The 14,054-nt window shown below is 39.2% G+C and overlaps 1 protein-coding gene across 1 annotated transcript in view; it reads right to left on the bottom strand.

Moving 5' to 3' along the window:
* Positions 1-14,054, bottom strand: part of hs3st1l1 (heparan sulfate (glucosamine) 3-O-sulfotransferase 1-like1) — a 150,376-nt gene that overhangs the window by 54,249 nt on the left and 82,073 nt on the right. Inside the window, exon 2 of the mRNA XM_055162827.1 lies at positions 12,583-12,637. The gene's annotated coding sequence lies outside the window, so the exon portion shown is untranslated. The remainder of the gene's footprint in view (positions 1-12,582; positions 12,638-14,054) is intronic.

Here is a 14,054-nt window from a genome sequence, read left to right as displayed (position 1 = left end):
TTAGCATGAATACAGGACTGACGGCTTCATTCTACTGTGTTAAACATCCACATATTTCAATTATTCACTGTACTGAGCACCAGTCTACGGCCCTCGATCAGCCCTCTGCTTCGTCTGTGTTTAGATATGTGGCCCTTGATGAAAAAAGTTTGGACACTCCTGTTCTAGACGAAGTAATAGCATTTCCATGGAGACAGGTTGCGGACCTTCGACTAGAAAGTTACATAGTGTACGTTTAAGTTTATCTTTAGTATTGAGTTTGAAATGCGAGTATCGTGACAACGTTATAAAACACAGGTACCGTGGGGAGCTTAGTGTTGGACAGTAGCGGTCACTTGCTCCTGGTGCGTCTCTGGCCTGTGTCCTTGAGCGTTAACGTGTGTGTATCAGGATAGCTCATCTGCATAAGTAATTCCACTTCACATGGAGCCCATCGATTGTAACTTTATCTGAGGAATCCGACAAAGTGACGCTGAGGCCCATTCATCAAACAGGAGCCGCCAACCTGCACAGTCATGCTTCTGTTCAGTATAAACCGCTAAGACTGGTCACATTTTGTTTATTTTTCCTGATTTCAGACCATGTCAATCTTTTTTAATAGTGCAAAATGGGTTATAAACGGGATCAAATGAAGAGTTGTGTAAAGTGTCTATTTTTTGTTGAACATAATAATAATAATAATACATTTTATTTATTCAGCGCTTTTCTGGGGACTCAAGGTCGCCTTACAACAACATGAACAAGTTAAATACTGTTAAAGCATACAGTTAAAGTGGGACAGTCTAATGTGAGTGAATAGTGTGAGAGTCGATATAAAATATAACTGAACAAGTCAAATTGAACTGTTACAAAAAATTACTATACAGTTACTGTATTTTTCAAACTATAAGGTGCACTTGAAATTCTTTAATTTTCTCAAAAATTGACAGTGCGCCTTAGGTATTAATTCTGGTTGTGCTTACTGACCTTGAGCCGATTTTATGTGGTACACAGCGCTCAAAAATCTGTCAAAATGTTTTAGTACAACTTTGGTAAACTACAAAGTCGCACCGCTTGATGGATTGTCGGAGCATTACAGCTACAGTAGTTTGTAGTAAAGGGCGAAGTATAGTTCTGCGTCGGCATTTATGAAATCAAAGAAATGCTGGTATCTTCTTGTGAAGTAGCTGTTTAGTTTCTCCAATGTAGCATTCACTGCAGTCTTCACAACATTGAATGGAGTAGACCACATTGCTTTGTTTGTGGCTCGGTGTTTTGTCCTTTGGGTTGGACCAGTCTCTGTTTTAGAGTGTTTGTGGGTTTGAAATAGACCGGGAGCTCATGTTGTCTGAAAATCCTCTGTAGTTTTTCAGAAACACCAGCCAAGTAAGGAATAGTTACCCCCTTTCTCCTGGGTTCTCTGTTTTTTAGTTCTCTTGGTTTTGTTGAAGGCCCATTTTGGATATCCGCAAACAGAGAGCTAATTAGACCCCACACCCAGTACAGGTCAATAGGCTGAACTAACTAAAAGAAACTGTAAAGAAGTGTGTGTGTTAGTTTCAGTGTGGTTAGCTCCTCCCTGCAGATATAAGGAAGTGTCCACCAGCGTCTGACCAGAACTGAAGAAGCAGCTTGGATGAGCTGCGAAACATCTTCAACCAAACTAACTTTTGCCCATGTTATTAGGTTCTTTTTTCAGACCCAGAGTGTTATTTCATACCTGACAGTTTCGACTGCTCACTAGCGTCTTCCTCAGAGTCACGTGATGTGGCTGTGACGTGTCTGGTCAGCTGATTTAAACAGGTTTTGGTGCTGCCTTCCTACCGGTGGAGGCAGGACGACAGCGCCATCTGCAGTCCGACTTCCTCAGGACAGTATCTCAGGTGTGTGAGAGTAAAAAAGCCCCCTCGTCCCGGTTTACAGTCCTGTGGGCACGTTTCCGTATTTCGATTGCTTCTTTAATCCAGCGGCGATGTTTGTTTTCCTCTGTCCTAATGATGTTTGCTCCATCCCAATCCATAATGAGGTTCTCTCTTTTACAGTGGTCAGAAACGGCCGATTTGAGTTGTTCCTGTTCTGCTTTGTGTTTCGTTGCTCGTGTGCACGCCTTCGCTGTTTCCTTCTCGCATTCTGTTCTATGTTCCTTTTTTCGTGTACTGAACGCCCTCCCTGTTTCCCCTGCCTTCGTCCTGCCTCCACCGGTAGGAAGGCAGCGCCAAAACCTGTTTAAATCAGCTGACCAGACACTGTCACAGCAACATCACGTGACTCTGAGGAAGACGCTAGTGAGCAGTCGAAACTGTCAGGTATGTAATAACACTCTGGGTCTGAAAAAATAACCTAATAACATAGAATATCGGAAGACCAAATGAATCTCATTGGACTATAACTTTTGCCCAGTCGACAAACTGAATTTTCTCCTCGCCTTATAATCCGGTGCACTTTATGTATGAAAATAGATGAGAGAATCCAACAATATTGATATTGCGCCTTATAGTCCGAAAAATACGGTACATGTAGTGAAATTTGTCCTATTGCTCCATTTGTTTGTACTAAGGTCTTTTAGTTGCTTGCTCAACCAAAACTACACACTTTGACAATTCTTTACAAAGAAAAAAGAAGGTGTGGGTATGAGTGTGGGTATCTTATCTTATCTAATACAGGTGGATGTGACTGACAGATGAATCAACTAATAAGAGAAATGCATGATTCATTTGAGTCGAAACAAACATGGCAACACAAGATAAGATAAGATAAGATAATCCTTTATTGTCTCCCATGGGAGAAATTTGTCTTGGGACAGGGGGTAACATGTTTTATCAAAAAACAGGACAACACAACACAAAGCAGCACATAAACAAAACACCATAAAACAAAGTAAATATGAGACCAGTATGACCACGAGTGATGCACAAACAGGACTCTTAAATTATCCTTAACAGGCAAACCCTTGCATTCTTCTGTTCTATTAATTATTGCACATTCCCTAAGCCTATGTGCAGTTTTAGTTATAATTATTGCACATTCCCTAAGCCTATGTGCAGTTTTGATTGCACATTCCCTAAGCCTATGTGCAGTTTTAGTTATAATTATTGCACATTCCCTAAGCCTATGTGCAGTTTTGATTGCACATTCCCTAAGCCTATGTGCAGTTTTAGTTATAATTATTGCACATTCCCTTAGCCTATGTGCAGATTTAATTATTGCACATTCCTTAAGCCTATGTGTAGCTTTAATGGCACATTCCCTACACCTATGTGCAAAGCGGACTGAGAAACAGCACAGATCTCTGCAGAATTAACAAGTGAAGCAATAAACGCATATATGTGTCTAAGCTAAAAGAACTTATATATTTAGTTTTAAACGATGTGAAACTATAAGAGAGGTTACAGTGAGACCATAAACAAAAGTATATGCCCATGAACTTGTTGATTTAAAACACACCTTGAAGAATGGAAACTGTTTCTCCTGCTCACAGTGGGCGGGCTCATTTGAATATTTCCTGGTATTTTTTATTCGTACTTGTCCTCTGCCTCTTTGTGATAATGAGAAAAGTAGTGTATAATCCAGCCACCTGAGGAGTCCAGCCAGAATGTGTCTCCAATTAAAGAAAGTCTCTGCCAAACCATAAAAACCATCACCGCTTTTACCAGGCTCTGCACAAAACCAATTATTTTTAATGCCACCATGTCAGGATCCCGCCTTAACTAGCCCCGAAAACTACATCCTTCTGAACAAATAATTGAGGTGACGATTCAAGTCGCTGTGATTTCTGCGATAACAAATGCACCCACTGAAATAGACAGCGCAAAGAATTGGACTAATTTGTTTTTGACTAGTTAGGGTTGGGGACGGTGTAATGGAAGGCTGCGGAGAATTAAAAAGAGAATACAATAACAAGGTAATATTAAAGCCATAGTGAGTAACTTTTGTGCTAAAATTAAACATTTTCTTATTTAGGGGTGTTTTTATTGCACCGAAAAACAGATATAAACGTGTTGTTACTGTTAGCGGGCTTGCATCTTCGCAAACCTGACTCGTATTTGGCCCAGAGTATGGCCTCCTTCTGCTTGTTGCCATGGAAATGTTGTTAATGTGGCTATAATGTCCCACAGTATGCATCAAACTTATCTATCGCCATGGAAAAAATTCCGAAGTATGGTTTTAACTTTCTTTTTCCATGGAATCCTACAGGTGACAGAGCCACCTCCAGAAAGTTACATACTGTAGCTTTAAGGATGACATATAGAGTTGTGATCACTCTGTTATAATTTGCACATTTTTATCACAATATTCAACTAAAACAACGTAATAAAACATTAGAAAACTGCAATGTCCAATGGTCATCACAATTTTTTACTTTATTTTTATTTATTTTTTTTTGTGTGTGTGTGTGTCAAAATGCATCACCATTCAAGAAAACAAAATTAAAGAATGAAGTACAGTACTTTTTTTTTTTTTTTTTTTATCTCTAGATTAGAACCCTGCATTTGGTTCCATATCTGGCCATAATATTTGGGTCCACATTTAATGCAAATTTATTAAAATTAAAGGTTGCTCAAGACACTTTAAAACTGCCCTATACTATATATGCTACATAGCGAACTAAATAAATAGGGCGTATTTGAATAATTTGTAATTTTATTCTGCAAACACAAACTGAAACTTGCACAAAAAATACTTAGAAAGTCCATAAAAGTTACTTAGAAATTTTAATTAATCATTGCATTTATATAGCGCCTTTCAAGATATTCAAAGCACTTTACAGTTCATTCTTCATTCACTCCACACTGTGGCAAGATACTAATGTGGCCACAGCTGCCCTGGGACAGAAGTGGGGCTGCCAATCTGCGCCATCAACCACCACAAACACTTATGCACACGCCACTTTTCTTACTAGGTAATGCGGGTGAAGTGCCTTGCCTAAGGACACAACAACAGTTTTTATGACTGGCGCCCCCCTGTGGCAACTGATTTTCCCAGTGGTCTCCCATCCAAGAAGTGACCAAGGCCGGAACCCTGCTGAGCTTCTGAAATCTGACTGGATGAGGCTTTGACAAACTGGTATGGCCACAAGTCCAAGTCCATAAAAACGTACTTGAAAACGCAAAATTTGTTAATTTCCAGGAAACTTCATGCGGCTTGAGCAACCTGTAAAACTCTGTAAATCTCTTTTTTTCTTTTTCTTCCAATTTTTTTCCTAAATCATCTTTTGAATGCTAAAACCTAATGCTTGGTTCTAATTGAGGTTATCTGAAACTTTATTTTTTTACCATGGCTTGATTGACCACCCTAGTGTTTACCAGTGGTGATGAACACAGGGGTTAATCTGCAATATGGCGTTTGGAAAAATAAGCGATTACAGATGATTCAAACATGCACAAATCACTCTAAATACAACTCTGAGGGGATAAATGAGAAGGAGAAACAGCTATAAAATGGTTACAAATTCAAAAAAGTTGATTTTGCAGAAGAGCTGCTATCTGCTTCAACAAACCCAAGAATTGTCCATGTCCATCTGTCAAAGGAATTAAACATACCGTATTTTCCGCTCCATAGGACGCGCTCATAAGCCTCCAACTGCATCAAAAAACAAACGCGCGCCCCACAATCCAGAGCGCCCTTTACACGACTTCAGTAAACGACAAAGCCGCACCACCCGCAGCGCGCGCAAACACACACGGAGCAGACAGCGACCGCACAGCGAAACACACCCGCAGCCGCACTCATCACTCCACGCCGACGAGGAACGGAACGGAGGAACGAACCGAAAAAGCGAGCGCAATGTGCCACTCTGAGCCACAACTGAACAACTGAGTCACTGCGAACACGCCGACAATCCAGCGGCCCCGGACAGCACCCTTCCCTACACGCCACAACTGAACAAAGCCCAGAGTCACCGTGAACGCCACAAACAAACAAAGTCCCACTGACTCATCCAACTGTTGTGTTCCGTTTAAAGTCCGGTGCGGTTTATTTGTGGAAAAAAGTTCGAAAAATAGACCATTCAATAACAGTGCGCCTTATAATCCAGAGCGCTTAATAGTGCGGAAAATACGGTACACTAGTATTGGTTTCAACTCTCGTGGTGCCAAAAATCTACTTGACATGACTCTATCCAAACACAGAAAGAACACGCAACCTCCACACAGAAAAACTCAAAACAACACTGGAACTGAACCGACTTTTTTTGCAACTCTAATAACCCCAAAACAAAACAGCGCATTAGCAGCACTCACAGCATCGGGCCCGGGTTTCCATTTACCTTCGGCTCCCATCTTTGCACAGCATCTCTGTAATTTCCTCCTTGCAGAGTGAGACCGGTGCGCTCGCAAAGTGTTTATCTATAATAGCGATCTGCGGGTGCATTTCGGCGTGCAGTGGCGGTGGTGCTCGGGTTCAGCGGGGGGAGGGGTGACCTATCAGCGCCGTCCCGAACCCTATCATTACTCTGTTTATAACATAGGTGCTTCTCTGGCCTTTACCCAGCGTGCACCTGGCTCCAGTCACTTCAAATCATTCAGGCCGTTTGAAAAAGAGGATGCCGGCTGCGCTTTCAGACCCACGCTCCATTGACAGGCATTTGAAAATAATGAAAAGGTTTTAAAATGATTGTGGTTAGAGGTGAGTAGTCGGTAATTGTGCGTGAGCAAAAAAATGTCCAGTGACGGACTGTGAAAAGCACTGACTTAGTTTGATGGAAAAAGGAAATATAGTGCAGAGAGTCGAGTCTTTTTAACCTAAATAAATCCGACTGAAGTGTCATTTTTGCTTTTTGAGGGGAAAAAAGCAAAAATTACATTGCATTTTTATGTTATAATGTTGTTTCCTCATCACAAACAGACCTGGAGCTGTGTTTTATTTCGTTTGCACATGTTAAAACACAAACTAAGCAAAGTTAGAGTTCTTCTTTCAAACAGAAAAAGCTTTGCTCCACCTTATGATGTCATGTTGTAATACAGAAAGGGCTCAACTTTGTGTTAACCCCTTCCAGAATGGGTCCTCGCCTGGATTTTTGTCTTAATTTTGCCAATAAAACTCTAAATTTTACCCCCTAATGAAGTGTCATACGTCCTTTTCTTCAGTACAACCTGTTGCTTCACAATCTGCAGCTGTAATAAAAGCTATAGGACCAGAAACACAAATAAATAATTAAATGAATAAAATAAAATAAAATAAAAATTCGCTCTTTCATACAAAACACACAGTTAATATGTATAAACAACTTTTTGGACATTAAAAAAATGCTTAATTTAGGGTACAGATGTAACAATAACCACAATATTGTCTCACAATATCGTGGACCATCACAATATATCGAATCACAAGTTTATTTGCATAAATTCAATGTTATGGTGCAGCAACACTGTGGCTAAAAAAACTGTTGGAACTACATAGACCATGACCAGGTCCAATGTACATGTTGAAATAATAAGCACTTTTAAATCTTAATTATTTGGATTCTGATGAGAGAAAAGTATCATATTCACAATTTTGTTAGCGTCCATAAAATATCGCACTAAATATTGTATTGTGAGATGCATGTCGTGAAAAAATCGTATTGAGAGAACTGGATATCGTTACATCGCTAATTTAGGGCCTTAGCTATAAAAGTGCAAAATATCAAGTCTGTAAGTAAACTAAAAATATCCTAATTTGCCTAAAACTAAACCAAAATCCAATGTCCCCATGACTTTCCTGGTGTCAGTCATGGAAACAGCTGGTGTCAGGTCCAGGACACAGAGCCACTTCACTTCCTGCATTTCCATGGTGTTTATTACATTTGGATTTGGACTGAAATAAACATTTCAAATAAAACAGCAAGGGATGCGCAATTAAGCAGACTAAGATGCATAATTTGCCATTTATTTGAGAAATAACTGCACTTTGAGCGGCTTTTTCAATTGTTACGAACACAGGCGCTCAGAGCAGTCGACCATTTTGACTCACTACACTCTTTGGTAAAGTTTGGGCCGATCAAAATGGACGAAGCGCATGAGTTTGGCAGAAAACAAAGTTCCTATTGGACATTCATTTTCCCTACGTCATCATTTAGGGCGTGTGTGATGTAGGATAATGCCGGAAATAGCCACAACTCTCAAAAATATGTATTCTGCTTTAAAAAGGTCACGTACACACTTAATTTCAAACAAAAATGAAGTAAGTGGGTGGTTTATTCCGATTTTTTAAAGACAAATTAATTTATTCCTCAGTCATGTAAACGTTTCTTCTTAAAAATAATTCCAGTCGTCCAGCGTGTGCTCGTTGAGTCGACCTTCTGACGTGATCCGCCTTCACCAGTCCAGGCTGGTGTCACCTAGGGCCTCTGCTCAATTTCATTTCTCAGGAATTGGAATACACTAGACAGACTGTTTGCAAGAATCCTGGAAGTGCGAGTTCAGGCACCGGCCAATCAGCGAAGAGCCAGACATTCTGTGTTGGCAACGATTCCCGAGATCGAGGATTTAAAGCCGGAATGAAGAGAATATTTAGTGAATTTTATCAAGGGGAAAGACGTTATTGCCCTTTTTCCTACGGGATTTGGGAGAAGCTTAATATACCAGTTAACCCCGTTAGCGGCGCATTACATACGTCACGACCAAATAGCAGCGATTGGTTAAATAAAAAAAGTACCCACCTACCATCGAGCGAACGAATTGTAACGCTGCGAGGTCAGATGGTTTCCACGAAGTGAAACTGGCTGAAGAATCAAGCTAGCAACTGTCAGCTTTTCAAGAAAAAAAAAAAAAAAACAGTAAATTTTCTCTCTTTAATAGTTTTAAAGTTACGTGAGGTTATATAAAACATATTTTCAGGTATCGTATACAATACCGTCGGTCTGGAAGGGTTAAACTCCATACGCCTTCACTAGAATCATTTGGATAATTTCAGCCCTGCCAAACTTTGGAGATGTAAACAGACTAATAATAATGAAACAACATTCTAAAACTCACAATAATCCATTTTTGGGAATACAGGACCTTGAAAATATGGCAAAAACAATAGCTGCCATTTAGAAAAACATGACTCTTTGCAGACTCATTGTTGTGATGACGTTTATGGAGACATCTGCTCCCATTGGTCACCACAGTTTTCATTTCTTTGTAGATAAACACGACGATTTCAAATATGCAAATTATAACTATTCATGGGTATATGGCACGGGTATAAATATATATAAGCACTTTAACTGGAATCATCATAACCCCTAACCCAAAGAACTGTTCAGACTGTACGACCTGCCCATATCCACACGACATCAGTCCATTCTTAAGCTACAGTGGCATCCATTGATTGAGTCCAAGAAATGCTTCGTATTTCCAATCACAGCAGCCACACAAAGACGCGCAGTAATTACGCTTCAGAGGAAGGCTGACCACATGTATCGGCGTTCTCTGGCGTGACACTTTATACTCACATTTTACTGGCAAATGCTATGCAAAAGACACACTCTCACTTCCCCGTGAAATCAGTACAACGCACGAGTACGGACAGGCTCAAATGAACTCTAGATGTTTTAACAGTCCACATTTATCTTGCTTTAATGACCCATAACCCACATTCACTAAAATCACTGTGAATGTTTTTAAATGGTGGTTAATGTGATAATGTTACGCTTCCAGATGTGGGCAAGAAACAGTTTTCTCTATTGATGGCATTGTACTTTGCCCTGAAATATCCAAAAGGTGAATGCACAAATGTTGAACCTGATTTTTATTAGTGACTAGACTCAAGAATTCACTGAATTACAACAAAACATCTGTATTTTAACTACTTGTGCTCTGTTACGTGGCATAATGGCTTAAAGGTCTTGTACCTGTTATTTTTTATTTGTTTGTTTGTTTTTGTTTTCGCATTTTTTGTCCTAACAACATAAAAATTGGCATTGCACACACTCCTCCCATCCCTCTCCCTTTAGATTTGTGTGTCAAATGATCTCCATTTTCTTTATCTCCATTATTTTTTTAATTATTATTTATATATATATATATATATATATATATATACAAATATAAATAAGTATATTTAATTTTCAATATAGAGATTGTAGAACAGCTGGATATATAGTTTATTTTGGATAAATTCATGTTTTTCTATGTCTTATTTCATGTTCAGAGTATATTTTATTCATTTTATACATCGCAAAACTGCTCAAAGGTGGATATTTGTACATATTTTGAGAGAGAAATGCTGAATAAATACATCATGTAACTAAAAAAATAATCATTTGAATAATCATGATTTCAGTATTGACCAAAACATTCGTGATAATGACTTTTTCCATAATTGAGCAGCTCTATCACTCCCCCTTCTGAGAACTATCTCAACACAATCAAAGTTGCATCCCAAGCATCAGGCTTGTGATGTTGTTGTGTATTGTTTTGTATATTTATAAAGAATTGGAGAGATCGCTAAATTACTCAAACATGCATGGATGGTAAATGGTCACATTTTTATACAGCGCTTTTCTAACTTCAAGGCACTAAAAGCACTTTACATGAAGGAACCACTCACCCATTCACACACATATTCATTCACAGACACTGGGGGCGAGGTGGGTTAAGTGTCTTGCCCAAGGACACAACAGCAGTATTCATCTGTGAGAGCTGGAATCGTACCGCTAACCTGAATCTGACCACTCTACACTGCAAAAAAGCTAATATATTCTTGTATATACTCTATACAACACTACAACATTTTCACCCCATGTAACAGATAATACTCCCTACAACTGTACAACAACTCACCCCTATGTGACAGATAATACTCCCTACAACTGTACAGCAACTCACCCTTATGTAACAGATAATACTCCCTACAACTGTACAACAACTCACCTTTACGAAACAGATAACCCTGTCTTGACGATCATTGTGGCACTATTTTTATATTTTATTACTTATTTTTCAATTTTATTTTATTTTATTTAAAATTTTTACATTTTATTACTTATTTTTCTATTTTGTTTATTTTTTATTTTTCTACTTTATTACCTATTTTTTTTTGTTTTTATTTTTTCTATTTTATTACTTGTTTTTCTATTAATTTTTTTTTTCTATTTTATTACTTATTTTTCTATTTAGTTTTTTTATTACTTATCTATTTTATTTTCACTTGTACATTTACATTTATATAACTATGTCCTATCTCACACCTCTCTCTAGCTATCTTTTTTTGTTTTTGCTAATTATTTAGACTTTATTTTATCATTTATTATTTTTCATTATATTTTTTTGCTCTTTGTAGCTCACACATCACAATATAATATAATAACAGTGTCCAAATAATTTCCCCTGTGGATCAATAAAGTTTGTCTAAGTCTAAGTCATATAAACAATGAGTTGCGTATACATGCACATCAATAACCCGGTTATGATCGGGTTTTTTGAGTATCCCGGTTTCTTGATGGTGCATGTATACGCAGTAACCCGGTTTCAGTAACCCGGTTATGGCAGTATCCCGGTTTATCCGGTTATTAGAAACCGGGTTACTGTAGCTGGTTTATTCCGATAGTAACCGGGTTACTTGTGGCATGTATACGCAGTACCCGGTTACTGCAACATAAAGTTGAGTCGCATGCGTCCAAAAGACACTTTCCAGCCTTTCACCACAACAGTAGTCACATAAATAAATTGACCAACATAAATAAAGTGACCAAACGAGTGAAATGACTGTAAAATAAAGAGCTGCGCTAAACCTGCACACGTACAATCTGCACTCGTACGACCTGCACTCGTGTGACGCTGAAAAGCTAAAACATGAACTATCTCCTATACTCTACACACGCACGGAACACACTTACCACCATTAGTGCCTCTTCTGTCACAGAAATAACACACATAATCCACAGAGTCGTGTCATTTAGTCCAAAAGAAACTGATTGCATCAGCGGCACAAGGAGCGAGTTGTTTTTATCGCCGCTAACAGTTTATGCTAATTAGCCAAACGGTCTTAAGTTTCGTTTCTGTAAAACGTAAACAAATGTGATCAGAGCTGAATTATTTGATCAAACGGGCTGATGTGTCTATAGTGTTTATGGTTTATATGTTGTAAAGTTGAGTTTATTTATGCAGAAGATTTTAATGAAGAATCTGCACAGTGGATTGTGGGAGATCTCGTAGCTCCTTAGCTTCTTATGCTAAAGGAGCTCACGGTTTGTATTTTTCCTGCTTTATGAAATTGATTTAAGTTAATTTTTGCGCCTGCGCATTTGTAAGATTATGTCAAGAAACCGGGATACTCCATTTGATCATGTATACGCGAATATGAGTATCCCGGTTTCTCAGTGCGCATGTAAACGCAGTAACCCGAATACTGACATAACCGGGATATGGCTAATAACCGGGTTATTGATGTGCATGTATATGCACTCAATGACTTAAAAGTAATAAAATGATCTGTCCGTGCAGCAAGATCATTTTACTTGACAAGTTATCTCAAAACAAACGACCTCTAGACTAAAATTAAACCGTTTCTGGTCTAGTAAGTCGATAATAAATCTGAAAACAAGACGAATAACCTGATATAAGTTTGAAAATCAGAGAAATTTGCAGAGTACCAGTGATGCTGATGAGTTTAAGACAGAAAAAGTTTGCACAATACCTCATAGCCGATGTCAATATTAGCGCCAGAATAATTCCATCCATAACGAACTGTGCTGAAAGAAAAACAGGAAAACAAAGCGATTAGATGAGACGCAGGTGAACTTATCAGCGGTTTTAATAGCGGAGGAGATTGGTGCTTTTAAACGAAACCTGCAGACGCGCTACAGAGGGGCCCAGCTGGCAGAATCGGGTTAAAAAGACGACGAATAAAAGACGGTGTCGCCGCTTTGTCGGGCGCGAGAAAAACTGCAGCATTTATAAAACTCATTAAGACGCAGTTAATGAGTTGGAGCGCTCAAAAGGCCTGACCTATGACTCGTGATTTACAGGCTCAAAGTCCACGCGTCAATGGACTGTTGTGACGAAGCTATTTTCATCAGAGCTCGTCAGGATTCTGGGAACTGTCTTCTAATGAGCTTTTTTTTTTTTCCCCTCTGTTGTTGTTTTCTCTTCTTTTTGCTAATGATGTGTAATCTTTATTTAAAGCCGCATTGCGCTTTTCAGGTGGAGGGTTAGATCGTCTCCGTGGTGATGTTATTGTTTTGCCGGGAATGTTCTGACGTTAAACAAATCTCTAAAGGGTTACTCAAACGTGTGTGGATGAAACAGAACGACCAAAAAGTCCAGGTCTGTTTTTGATTAAAATAGCATTTTAGTGACTTAAAGTTTTTTTTTTTGCTTTGTCTGGTTTCATGTAGTCAAGACGGCACTAATCGAGACCAGGACAAGTCCAAGACCACAGGGTCCCGAGACCAAGACAAGACCAAGACAAGACCAAGACAAGTCCAAGACCACAGGGTCCCGAGACCAAGACAAGACCAAGACAAGACAAGACAAGTCCAAGACCACAGGGTCCCGAGACCAAGACCAAGACAAGAGCGTGACTTTTAAAGGACGAGACAAAAACAAGACCGAAACCACGTTCACTCGTTTTTCAAAATAAAACCAAAAATAAGAACATTAAAAAACAGCTATTTTGTTCATTATTTGTCTCCAAAATCAAAATGAAAAACAGATAACAATTTGATTTTCAGTTTTGTATTTTGCGTTTAAATTAATAATAGAAAAAACGGATAGCGGCCGTTTCCCGTTTACGTGACTTAAACTGCGATGTCACACTGAACCAGGACTGAAACTTGACTGAACCAGAACTGAACCAGGACTGAACCAGGTCTAAACCAGGAATAACCCGATCTCAGTCCCGATCTGGTCCGGTCTAAGTCCTTGTCTCAGTCCTGGTCTTAGTTCAGGTCTGGTCCCGGTCTTGGTCTCAGTCTAAGTCTCAGTCTTGGTCTCAGTCCCGGTCTGGTCCGGTCTCAGTTCTGGTCTCAGTTCTGGTCTCAGTCCCGGTCTGGTCCTGGTCTCGATCTCAGTCTCAGTCTCAGTCCTGATCTCAGTCTTGGTCCCAGTCTGGTCTCACTCCTAAACCAGGACTGAACCAGGACTAAACCAAGACTGAATCAAGATAGT

This window comes from Boleophthalmus pectinirostris, unplaced genomic scaffold (genome assembly GCF_026225935.1).
Source record: "Boleophthalmus pectinirostris isolate CB_2022bp ecotype Guang Dong unplaced genomic scaffold, ASM2622593v1 HiC_scaffold_5, whole genome shotgun sequence".
Classification (NCBI taxonomy): domain Eukaryota; kingdom Metazoa; phylum Chordata; class Actinopteri; order Gobiiformes; family Gobiidae; genus Boleophthalmus; species Boleophthalmus pectinirostris.
The sequence above is the reverse complement of the archived record's forward strand: the minus strand, read 5'-3'. Positions and strand labels throughout refer to the sequence as shown.